The sequence below is a fragment of the Microtus ochrogaster genome, chromosome 4 (genome assembly GCF_000317375.1).
Source record: "Microtus ochrogaster isolate Prairie Vole_2 chromosome 4, MicOch1.0, whole genome shotgun sequence".
Lineage (NCBI taxonomy): Eukaryota > Metazoa > Chordata > Mammalia > Rodentia > Cricetidae > Microtus > Microtus ochrogaster.
Window position 1 is genome coordinate 53426196 of NC_022011.1, and position 13085 is coordinate 53439280.

Genomic DNA, 13085 nt, shown 5'->3' on the forward strand with positions numbered 1-13085 from the left:
CACTTTCTTTTTTTTGTATAAACTAATATTTTAACCATACGATCTTGTCTAATTGGTGTTCTTATGCTTCTTGTATATATATGCTTTTCCTTAGTGTGTGAAAGTTTTCTTACATAATCTTGTTGAAGACCTGGTCTATGCTATTGATTTGATATTCTCCATCAACTATGACTATAATTTGAAGGTTATTTTTGTTTTTAGTTGTGTTCCATACTTCCAGTATGACCTTTTCTTGTTTTCTTAAGTATTCATTTTTCTTTCTTATTTGGCCTATATTTTCTACCTTAGCTTTGAGTCCTTTCTTCTTGATTCATTCTACTTTTAAGGCTATATTTTAATTTTCTAGTTGTATTTTTGCATTTTTCAATTCCATTTTCATTTCACCTTGATTCTTCTTCAGTGTTTCTATGTCCTTATTTGATTCTGTTCCAAAGTCTTGGATTTTCTTCATAATTACTATAAAACTTATGCTTGTATTTCCTTGGGCATCACTCAGGCATCTGTGTGAATGCACTGGTGCCTCTTGAGGTACGACCTGTGGTTGAAGGCTTTGCCAAAAGGGCTTCTCCCCGGTGTGGGTCACATAGTGGTGGATCAGGGCTGCGCTCTCACAAAATGCTTCCCAGACTCACTGCACTCAGATGGCTTCTCCCCAGTATGAGTCCATCGGTGCCACATGAGGTAGGACCTGTGTTTGAAGACCTTGCCACACTCAAAGCTCCCTCATATGGGTTCTTCCCACTGTGGTGATGTAGTGGCGAATGAAACCTGGCCTCTCTCGAAAAGCTTTTCCACATTCTTTACAAACAAAAGGGTTTTCTCCAGTGCAGCTCCTGTTCTGTAAGACAAAAGCAGAGCGGTGTGTGAAAGCTCTTGCCACATTCATTGCATTTGTACGACTTCTACCCACTGTGGATCTCTGGTGCTCTGTGAGGTGGGATTTGCGGTAGAAGGCCTTCTCACACTCTGCGCTTCTAAGGCTTCTCCCCACTATGAACCATCTAATGTTGAAGAAGGTATGCACTCTTGCTGAAGGTCTTCCCGCACTCTTGGCTTCACTCCAGAGTGACTCCTCTCATGTCAAGCAAGGAGGCTCTTCTTGCTTGATACTTTGCCACAATCATGACATTTGTAGACACTTTTCTCCTCCTGAATTACAGGGTTCTTATCTGACTCATGCGAGTCACAATTACGGATGGCATTTCCCGAAGAGATGTGCTTCTGTCTAACCCTTGAACACATGTCTTCAGCTGTCACAAAGCTATCACATCCAAGGCTGATTTTCCCAGGAAGCTGCCTGCTCTGAGGCTGTGTCCCTGTGTCCTTTCAAAGTGTCCTTGCTGTATTTCCGAGGAACCAATTTGGCCAGGAGTTTCCCTGACCAAAGTCCCCTGAGGCTTTTTGTTAACTTGCCATGGCATGAGACTCCCTTAGATAATGCTGGCTCACATGTGCTAAGTTCTGAGGCCTTGGTTTTTCCATTGTTACCTGCACTGTTGCTTGTGGAATGGTCTTTCATCACCTGCCACAGCTCCTTCCAGTGCTCTAGCCGACACATCAGCTCAGGTTTGGGAACCTCAGAGAGACCAGAAGCCTATGGTTTTCCAGCATCACCTCCTGGTACAGGGTCCTCTGAGCTGGAGTCAGCTGTGCCCACTCTTCATGGGTAAAAACTACAGCCACATCCTCAAAGGCAAGAGCCACCTCATTTCATCTCTGAGCCTCCATATCCAGATCAATACAGCAATTCTCACTTCATTGACAACAGCTTCCCAGAGTTCATCAGCACCAACACCATCCTGAGACCCTGTGGGCTGCGGACTGGTGGTCCTGCCCTGTGCAGGAGACTATGGTTGATGACAGCTGTGCTCAGGACATGGAGGCCCGCAGCACTGTTCACCATGAGACATCCAGGATTTGCTTCTCAGAGGGGACGTCCTGTAACATGAGGGCCGGCCTTGCTGGGGTTTCTGTCCCGCCCAGTCCCCCAGCTGGTTAGTCCCAGAGAAAATCACACAGAGATCTCCATAAGTTATAAAACTGATTGGCCCATTAGCTCAGGCTACTTATTAGCTCTTGTAGCTTATATTAACCCATTATTCTTATCTATGTTAGCCCCATGGCTCAGTACCTTTGTCAGCAGGGCAGGTCACATCTTGTTTCTTTGGTGGTCTGGGCTGCACTGGGGAGGAATGGGCTTCCTCCTTCCCAGCATTCTCCTGTTCTCCTTTGCCTGCTTCTACTTCTTGTCTGTTTGACCTGCCTATACTTCCTGCCTGGCCAATTAGCGTTTATTTAAAACACGATTGACAGAATACAGACAATTCTCCTGCACCTCTGCAGCCCAGCCCTGGGATGGGGGTATGGGGGGAGTGTGGGACTAGGGAATGGGAGGGGATGGGGGAGGGTGGTTCTAAAACCAAATGTTGGGCACCAGATGAAGCTCAGAACAATCCCACACCAGTTTGGATTCAAAGGGTTATTTATTTGAGGGGTAAAAACTTACAGAACACCATCCTACACGACAGCCAGGAAAGGAGTCTAGTTGCTGGAGCAAGAGAGCAAGTGAGTGGAGGGCTGCCTCTGCTTTTTAAAAGAGAAAGAGACCACGCCCCAGTGGGCTGGTATCTCAATGGCTATTGGCTGAAAGAGTGGAAGGAGCTCCCGCAGCAACACCCCTCAGCTGTTTAGGAATGCTGCTAGGATTTCACTCAGTGACCACGTTTTTTGACGTGTGGAAAGTCATTGAACTAAAATATAAATATGGTTTGGGCCAAAATAGGTCAAAGGAAAGAGTCAGTTGATGTCATAAAGTTATACTAAGGTGTTATTATCAGAATTAAGAGGAATAGAAAGGCAATGAAAAATTGTAGCTCAAAACAAATCATACCAATGATTCTGAATATTTTTAAAGATACTCATCTGCCTAGAAGACTTTATTAAAAAATTCTAGATGGGTTTATGTGGTGAATGCCATTGACTGTTTTGCTCTTTTACAATACAAAATTATGTGAGCTACCTACATGCCTTTGAAACACCACTTTCCCCTAAAGTATAATTACTCTGCAGATGGGCTAAAAGTCATTGAGGGAATATGGGTGTTTATGTCTGTTATCCATGAGTATGAATCACAGCTTATCAGTATTCATATGATGCTGAGCAAGTCACTTTGTCATTATAGTTGCTGTGGTATAAGGATCTCAAATCCTACCTTTCAAAGAGTGGATAGCTACTAATTAGGTACTAACTATATGGCACCTTCCCCAAATTAGAAACTCAACATACAGAAATTATTTTCATTTCTGTTGTCACACTCAGTGGGAGTCTCTTTGTCAAATAGTCTCAGTATCAGTCTATGGACACTCATACCCAGACAGATGATTTAAAGACCCAGACAGATAAAACCACCAGTTTAACAGAATCTGGGTTTTTTATTTCCCTATAACTTGTAGTCAATTTGACACACTTTTTTATAAGGAATATGGAGCATTTCTATAAGTAATTAAAATATGCAATGTAGCCTAGACAAGGTGAATAAAAAACAGAACAAGGATAAAATGGGAATAATCAGAAGGGATGTTTAAATGGGGAAGTAGATAGAAGGGCACAGTGGGGGAGGGGTAGGAGAAGGATAACTAACAATAGGAAGTTTGAAAAGGCTGTAGGGAAAGCCATTATTTTATAAGCTTCATATGTACACGACTGTATATTTATGCACTTACACAAACATATATAATATTAATTGTAATTATCCTATATACTGTATAATGTTTTTCTTGGAACCCATAGGTTGTTAAATAAAAACAAAACAAACAAAATTTTAAGTATGCAAGGCATGGGATATCCCCCTTTGGGTTGTTGGTCATGGGTGTCTTGGAGACACACCCCCATCCCCCCAAAAATCCAGATTATTGCCATTGTTCTTGGTTGCTCACTAGAATGTGGTGATAAGATCCTGTTGCTTAGGATACTACATAATTTAGACAGAGGACATGGAAATATCAAGACTGACTTCAATCTTTCTCCCTACTGGCGAACATTCATAATGTCAGGAGGTGTTGGGTGAGGAAAGTCTCAGCTATGAACCCTGAGAGCTACAATGATGACTGGTGTTGTAAAACATGGCCATGGGTGTAATAGCAGAAAGAATGGTATGGGGGTAACTGAAAGCCTCCTGATTGAATTTAAAGTCTCTTCTACAGTAGAAAACACATTTATGGTATGGTAAATTTATCCAAATAAACTATACTTTTTGTTATTTCAAAATTCAAAGACCCCAGGGGAATACCTATTATTATTTTGCCAAGAAGACATAGTATCTAACTGCCTTATAAGTTTATATCCCTCTGCCAATAGATTAGTGCAGCTCCCAAGCCTCACTGGAGACTGCTTTTTATGCAGTATGTGGTGATTAGCACAGAAGCTCACTACTGGTTGAAGGGCAGAGAATAAGTGACCATGAAGTGCTTAACCACAAATGAGACATATATGTCACACCCCCACACATCAGGACTAAAGAATCATCATGGAAGTAGAAGAAAACTGAGTCATATTTGGAGGAGAACCTGAGAGAAGCATGACAGGATCACTGCATTGAGGAGTCCAAGCAACTTTGCTTGCCTACATAAGATGTGTTACATAAAATCAAGTCAGTTACCTTCCTACCATGGATAGGGAGAACCTCATGATCCCATATTCCTAGCTGAGGAGATATTGAGAGTTGATGGCTTCTGGGGTGGGGTACCAGTTTTTAGTGTGTTTAGATGGACTGTGCTCATGGCCCATGAGTGTATGGACAACACGAATTGCAAAACAAAATAGAACAAAAAAGAAGACATGAGATTACGAAATTGGGGGTTGGGCAGACTTGAGTGGAGTTAAGAGGAGGAGTGGGGGACTGAATATGATCGAAATACATTTTTGTGTGTATGAAAGTCTTGGAAATTGATAGTAATGTCATATTAAAAACATAGAAGTCAGGACAAAGAGAACTCAGAATCAGTAGGAGCATCTCTTTAATTAGCGTATTCAAGTGAAGCTTAGAAGTTATTCCTTCCCTAAAACACTGCATTTTATTAAAAGCTTTTTAGAGCTTATAAACATTCTGCTGATTTCCTCAAAACATGTTCTCCTTATAGGCTGGTGTTAAACTGTGCATATGAAATGAGCCCAGCTTAATGATGTGTTAAAAGAATTTGGTCTCCAGAACTGTCTCTTTTTCTTAATAATGTGTAATCATTATCTATTTAGTTTTCTTTTAACTTGTCCCATGCAGGCAATGAATTCAGTTTAATTGAATACGCTTATACAGAGTTGAAGGTACTCATTTCCACCTAGCAAGTCTCCATCGACTCCTATTGAAAGCCCTCCAGATTAAAAAACACAAAAACAAATGAAGAAGCAATATAAGATATGAGTCTGATAATGCAAATGAAGTCTGACTTTCAATCTACATTTTAGTAAGTCCTGCATTAGCATTTAGGTACATTGACACAGTTGAATGGAGCCAGTGTTGGGACTCATGGCTTCTGGATCTATCTTCACAAAAAAACACATCTGGAGATGATCTAATAATCTTCTGGGTTGGAGCCAGTGATGCTGAAAGTGAGACCCATCGAGATCATCAGCTGTCTATTAAAGCTATACCTCTCTTCATATTAGGAATACTGGAGAATGTGGCCCTAATTTTCCCTAGAACAAAATTTCATGGAGGACAGGGAGTGAGAGAACATTCCTGAAGGTCAAAAGCAAAGGGTAGGTGATATTTTTCTATAAGGAAGGAGCATAATAGCAAAAGGTTTTTTTTATAATGGTCTTTGTAAATCACTGAGCCTCTGGGTTAAGGCATGAGCTTCATTTGATTTAGTACTTCATTACCCAAGTATCCTGTATATTTGCTTCTTGGTGCATGAATCTCATCCCTTTTACAACCATGGATGGTACAGCAAACAAAACAAAGTCTTTATTCTCTTGAGACTCATATTAAGGTTAGGGGAGATTCTAAAAAACAAAAACGGTAGATGATTAGCCAATAAATATGTTACATCAGGCACAAAGATTTATGAGGTATTTATTTAAGGAGTATTGGACATAGTGTCAGAGAATATTTCTTTTGTTAGATACTATGAGGGTCAAATTTGACACTGTTGTTAAATGCTCTGAGGTAAGTTCATTTATGTATATTTCAGTATCCATATGGATATAGGAGACATTGAATATTGGTTGTTCCTTAAATTGACTTAGTTGATCAAATAAATTGGGTAGGAATTTTTTGGTAGTGTTTACTTATCATTTAAAAAAATCATGTTCAATTATATTATAATTGCATCTCTCCCTTCCACTCTCTCCCCCTTGTTCTCTTTCAATGGCCTCTTTTTTCAATAATTGTTATTACAATTGATAACAATTGTTATCCCTCTTCTGTCTTTTATTAAAAAACAAACAGATCTATAAGGAATAATGATAAAATATAATAAGATAAAAATAAAATTAACACTTCAGAATAAGAAAAAACAAAGAAGCATTTTCTTGCATAAAGAAGTAATTCTTATAGAGTACAAAAATACTCTAACATTGAAGACTAGTCTGGTTCACCATTTGTATGCCTTGGGCTCCCCTGATGGCTTGTAGAAAGGATGTTGATAGTGAAGTTAGGTGGATTCCCTAAATTTACACAACTCATAAGTTAGCAAAAGCTAAGAAAGGACAAACTCTAAAACCAAAGAGGGAAGTCCATATGCCCAGCTCAAATCCCCAAATCTCATAACTGAGAAGAAACAAAGAAAGAAATTTAAACAAAAATGAAAAGACTGCACAACAAAATCTGTGGAAAACATTAAAAGCAATACTAAAAGGGAAATTTATAGCTCTAAGTGCCTACATTAAAGAATAAGAAAGAGTACACAAATAAAAGATTGAATGGTGCAACTCAATAATTTGGAAATAGAAGAATAAATCAAACCCCAGCCCAGTGAATGACAAGAAAAAAAATAAAAAATTGGAGTAGAAATTAATGAAAGAAAAACAAAGAAAACAGTAAAGACAATCATGAAGCTAAGGATGGTTTTTGATAAAATAAACAATATTGACAGGCCCTAGTTGTAATTAGCTAATAGGAAGAAAGAGATAACCTAATTTAGCAGAATTACAAATAAACAGGGAAACATTACAACAGGCACCAAAGAAATACAACATATTAAACAGAATACTTTAAAAAAACTGATGAGGGAGAGGGACTTGATCGGGGGAGGGGGAGGGAAATGGGAGGCGGTGGCGAGGAGGAGGCAGAAATCCTTAATAAATAAATTTAAAAAAAAACAAAAAAAAACTGTACTTCATTAAGCTTGACAGTCTAAATGGATGAGTTTCTTGATTCATCCACCCTACTAAAGTCAAACCAAGAAGAGACCAACAACCTAACTTGATCCATAATAAATAAAGAGATTGAAATAGAAATAAAAGTCATTATGACAAAAGAAAAAAGAAAGTCCCAGGCTGAGGTAGATTCAGAGCAGAATCCTAGAGTTTTTTCAAAGAAGTACTATAACCATTACTCTGGAAATTAATTTTAAAAACCAGAAATTAAAAGATAACTCAAAAACTACTTCTATGAGTCCAGTATTAATCTAAAATCCAAATCAGATAAAGACACACACCTCCCAAAACCAAAACTACAGATGAACATAGATGCCAAAATCCTGAAAAAAAAACCTAGCAGGCCAAATACAAACATATATTAAGATCATCTACCATGATAAAGTTGGCTTTATCCTGGAAATCCAGGGATGTTTCAACATATGTATGTCAATAAATATAATAAATAATGTAAATGGGCATACAGACAAAAAATCACATGATAATTTCAATTGATGAAGTAAAAAACAGAAAACCTTTGACAACATCCAATGTGGTTTTCTGAAAAAAAAAATTCTAAAGAGAGTTGGGCTAGAGGGACTATCCCTCAATGCAATACAGGCTATATACAACAAACCCACAGCTAATCTTGTCTGGATGCACTCAAACTGAAAGCAGCTGCATTAAATTCAGCGACGGGATAGGGTTGTCCATTCCTGCCATTTTTTAATATAGTAATTAGGGCAGTAGCTAAAAAAATTGTCTAAAAAAGGAGAAAATTAAAGAAATACAAAGAGAAAAAGAAGTAAAATTACCCCTATTTTCAGATGGTATAATGTCATACATAAGAGATTCTAACATCTCCAGTAGAAAACTTCTTGAAAAGATCAATAATTTCAGCAATGTGTCAGGGAACACATCAACTTATAAAACCCAATAGCCTTTCCAAACATCAGCAATGAGTATGCTTTCAATACTCAAATGCTCTTCAATACTAGGTGTTTCTCCCCCAAATCCCCACTAAATCCCATCTCCTGTTCCTTCTCCCCCCCTGATCCTCCTTTTCTAGTCCCTCACCCAGTCTGTCCATAAAATGTATTTCTATTTCCCGGGGAAATCCATGTCCCTTCTCCTCCAGTACTTTCCACTATACATAACCTCTTTTGGTCTTTGAATTGTAGATTGGTTATGATTGATTTAATGGCTAATGTTCACATATAAGTGAATACATACATATTTATCTACTTTGTTCTATATTACTTCACTCAGAATGATTTTTTTCAAGTTCCACCTATTTTTCTGCAAATTCATGATGCCATTTTTTAAACTGCTGACTAATAATCTACTGTATAAATAAATTACATTTTCTCTAGCTCAGTCGATAAAGCATGAGATTTTTAATCTCAGGGTTGTTGGGCACCATTTTGTAGATGGAGACTTCTTGTTTGTTTTCAAGCTGCCCAGACCCAAATAATGACACAGAAACTATTAATTAGAGCACTGTGTGGTTTATTAGCTCATGGTTTTTATTAACTAACTCTTATATCTTAAATTAACCCATTTCTATTAATTTGTGAATCACCACAAGGCTGTGGCCTACCAGTAAGGTTCTGGCTGGTGGCTGGCATCTTTCTCCTTTGGTAGCTACATGACATCTCCTTGACTCTGCCTACTTTTTCTCTATATCTGTGTCCAGATTTCCTGCCTGGCTTTACTCTATTAAGCCATTGGCCAAAACAGCTTCTTTAATTACCAATGGTAATGAAAAGTATTCATAGCATACAGAGGGGAATCCCACATCAAACATTCTTTTGTTGAGGGACATCTAGGTTGCTTCCAGTTTCTGGTATTATGAATAGAGCAGCAATGAATATGATTAAATAATATCCTTGTGGAAGGACAAAGCATCATTTGGGAATTTGCCCAAGTGTGGTATAGCTGAATCTTGAGGTAGACTAAGTTCTTTCTTTCTGAGGAAATGACATTCTGATTTCCATAGTGGCTGTACAAATTTGCACTCTCAACACTAGTGGAGGAGTGTTCCCCTTATTCTACATCCTTGACCAGTAGCGTGAGCTATCATTTGAATTATTGATCTTACCCATTCTGACAGGTATAAGATAAAATCTCAAAGTAGTTTTGATTTGCATTTCCCTGATGGCTAAGGATTCTGAACATTTCTTTAAGTGTTTCTCAACCATTTGAGTTTCCTCTTTTGAGAATTCTGTACATTTGTACTCTATTTTAAAACTGGATTATTTGCTTTTTTGTTTTTGTTTTTCATATTTAGTTTTTTGAGTTCTTTATGTATTTTGAATATTAATTCTTTATCAGATGAGAAGTTGTTAAAAATCGTTTTCCATTATGTAGTTCCCAGCTCTGACTGAATGGTGGTTTCATGGGTCTTACAGAAGCTTTTCAGTTTCATGACATCTTTTTTATTAATTGTTAATCTTGTGCCTATGCTAATGGTGTTTTGTTTACAAAGTCTTCTCCTGTGTCAATGAGTTCAAGGGAATTCCATACTTTCTCTTCTATCAGGTTCAGCATATCTGGTTTTATATTGAGGTCTTTGATCCATTTGTACTTGAGTTTTGTACAGAGTGATAAATATGGTTCTATTTGCATTTTTCTACATCTGGCCATCCAATTTTATCACCTCCATTTGTTGAAGGTGCTGTCTTTTCTCCAGTGTATATTTCTGGCTTCTTTATCAAATATCATGTATTTTTATGGGTAAGGATTTGTGCCTACATATTCAATGTGATTCCATTGGCCACCATGTCTGTTTTAATATCTATGCCATGCTACTTTTAATCACTTTTCCTCTGTAGTACAACTTGAAATCAGGAATGGTGAGACTTCCAGGAGTACTTTTATTGTTCAGGATTATTTTTAGATATCCTGGGTTTTCTCTTTTTCCATATGAAGCTGATAATTGTCTTTTCAAGATCTGTGAAGAATTATACTGAGATTTTAGTGGGGATTGCATTGAATCTATAAGTTGCTTTTGGTAGGATGATTGTTTTTACTATGTTAATTCTACAGATCCGTGAGCATGGGAGATCTTTCTATCTTCTGATATCTTCTTCAATTTCTCTATTTAATAATATTTTTATAATACAAGTCTTTCACTTGCTTGGTTAGAGTTATCCTTAGATAGTTTTTATTATTTGAGGTCAGTATGAAAAGTATGGTGTCCCTGATTTCTTTCTTAGTCAGTTGGCTATTTACATATATTAGGGTTACTATTTTCTATGACTTAATTTTGTAGTCAGCTACTTTGGTGAAAGTGTTTATCAGCTATTGGACTTCCCTGTTGAAAATTTTCAAGTCACTTATGTATACTATCATCTGCAAATACTTTGAATTTTTCCTTTCTAATTTGTATCCCCTCTATCCCTTTCTGTTTTCTTATTGCTCCAGCTAAGGCTTCAAGTATAAAGATATGGAGAGAGTTGTCTACTTTTGATATTAGAATTGTAGTTGTTTCAAGTTTTTCTTCATTTAAGTTGATGTTGGCTGTGGGCCAAGGCAGTTTCTTTATTAGTCAATGACCTTCCTCCATCAGTGGGCTTACTGTAGACTGTAATTATTATGTTTAGGTATGTCTCTCATATTCTTAATCTCTCCAGGACTTTTATCATGAAGGAATGTTGGATTTGGTCAAGGCCTTTTATACATCTAATGAGATGATAATGTAGATTTATCTTTCAGTTTATAATTATGGTGAATAATGTTTATTGATTTTTATATATTGAACCATTCCTTCATCTTTGGGATGAAGTCTATTTAATCATGGTGGATGATCTCTTTTGATATGTTCATATATTCATTTTATAAATCATTTATTGACTATTTTTATCTATATTCATTAGGGAAATTGGTCTGTAAATTTTTCTTTATTGGATCTTTATGTCATTTGGGTATCAAGGTAGCTATGGCATCATAAAATGAATTGGGCAATGTTCTTTCTGGTTCCATCTTGTGGAATATTTTGAGGAGTACTGTAATTAAATCTTTGAAAGTCTGGTAGGATCCTACAATAAAACCAACTGGCTCTGGGCTTTTTTTTTTGTTGACAGACTTAATTATTGCTTCCATTTCTTTGGGGGTTATTGGTCTGTGTAAATTGCTTATCCAATCTTGATTTAACTTTGCTAAAGTATATTAATTGAGAAAATTATTCATTTCTTTTAGTTTTTTAATTTGGTGGTGTACAGGGTTTTTTGTTAGTTTGTTTGCTTTTGAGACAGCTTTCCTTTGTCCTGGAACTCACCCTATAGACCAAAGTGGCCTCAAACTCTCAAGGATCCTCTTGTCAGTACCACCTGTTGGTGTACAGGTATTTTAAATATGTTTTCTTGTATCTGTGGAGACTTGATTTGTGTACAAGTATATGATCAATTTTGGAAAAAGTTCCAAGAGGCACAGAGAAGAAGGTATTGTGTGTGTGTGTGTGTGTGTATTTAGGTAAAATTTTCTGTAAATATGTTAGTTCCATTTGGTTTACAATGTCTGTTATCACCAACATTTCTCTGTTCAGTTTTTGTCTAAATGACCTGTCTGTTAGTGAGCGTGTGGATTGAGTATCTCACTTTAAATGTGTGAGGATCAATATTAATTTAAGATGTAGTAATGTTTCTACTATAATCTTGGGTGTCCTTGTGTTGGAGCAGAGATGTTAAGAATTAAAACATCATGGTGAATTTTTCCTTTGATGAGTATGTCATATCATTCATGTTTTGTTTGATTATTTTTGGTTTGAATTTTATTTTGTTAGATCTTAATAAGGCTACACCAGCTTGCTTCTCAGGTTCATTTGCTTTAAATACCTTTTCCAACTCTTTACCATGAGGTAATATCTTTCCTTGATGTTGAAGTGTGTTTCTTGGATACAGCAGAAAGATGGATCCGTTTTCACATCCATTTTTGTTATTCTGTTTTTTTTTTTAATTTGGGAATTGAGACCATTGATATCATTAATTATGGTTATTTTGGTGGTGGTGGTTATGTTAGTGTGTGTGCGTGTGTGTGTGCATGTGTGTGTATGTGTTCCCTTTCTTTTGATTTTTTCTGGTCTTAAATGTTTTATTTCCTGTATTTCATGGGTGTAGTTAACCTTTTGTAGAAGCTTTTCTTTTAGTATCTTCACTATGTATAGGTTTGTGGATAAATATTGTTTAAATTTGGTTTTACCATGGAAGGTTTTATTTTCACCATCTATGGTGATTGAACATGTTCTTGGCTATAGTAAATCCCAGCATGGACATGAGAAATAGGCACAAAGTCCCACCCTTAGCTGAGAAGCTATTGGCATTTGACAGTTGTTTGGAAATGCAGTCAGTTTTCTTGAATGATGTCTCCTCTGGTAGACCATGCTCCAAGGTCAGTTCCTGTTGATTGCCTTGACGGGTTACCTCGTCTAGGGTTAGTAACCGTCTGGCAGTTCAGTTATTCCAGGGTCCCGGAGAGGCACTATCTGGAAGATAAATGGGCTAGGAGAGAAGAAGGCCATGCTACATTTGTCAGAGCCTCTGTTTATTAGAGATGGGGTACAGCTTTATATATGGTAAGGAGTTGGGGGATGGGCACAGGGGTCTGAGCTCTTGCCACGTGGTTCACGTTGGTCACGTACCCAGGAGGTTACCTTCAGTCAGGTCACTGTAGGCCAGGAAGTCGCGAGATGCCATACCTAGTTCCCTAGGTAGTTTAGAATGTGGGGTGGGTTC

General features: G+C 37.4%; 1 pseudogene; it reads right to left on the reverse strand.

Moving 5' to 3' along the window:
* Positions 1-492: 492 nt before the first annotated feature.
* Positions 493-13085, reverse strand: part of LOC101997125 — a 95838-nt pseudogene continuing 83245 nt past the window's right edge.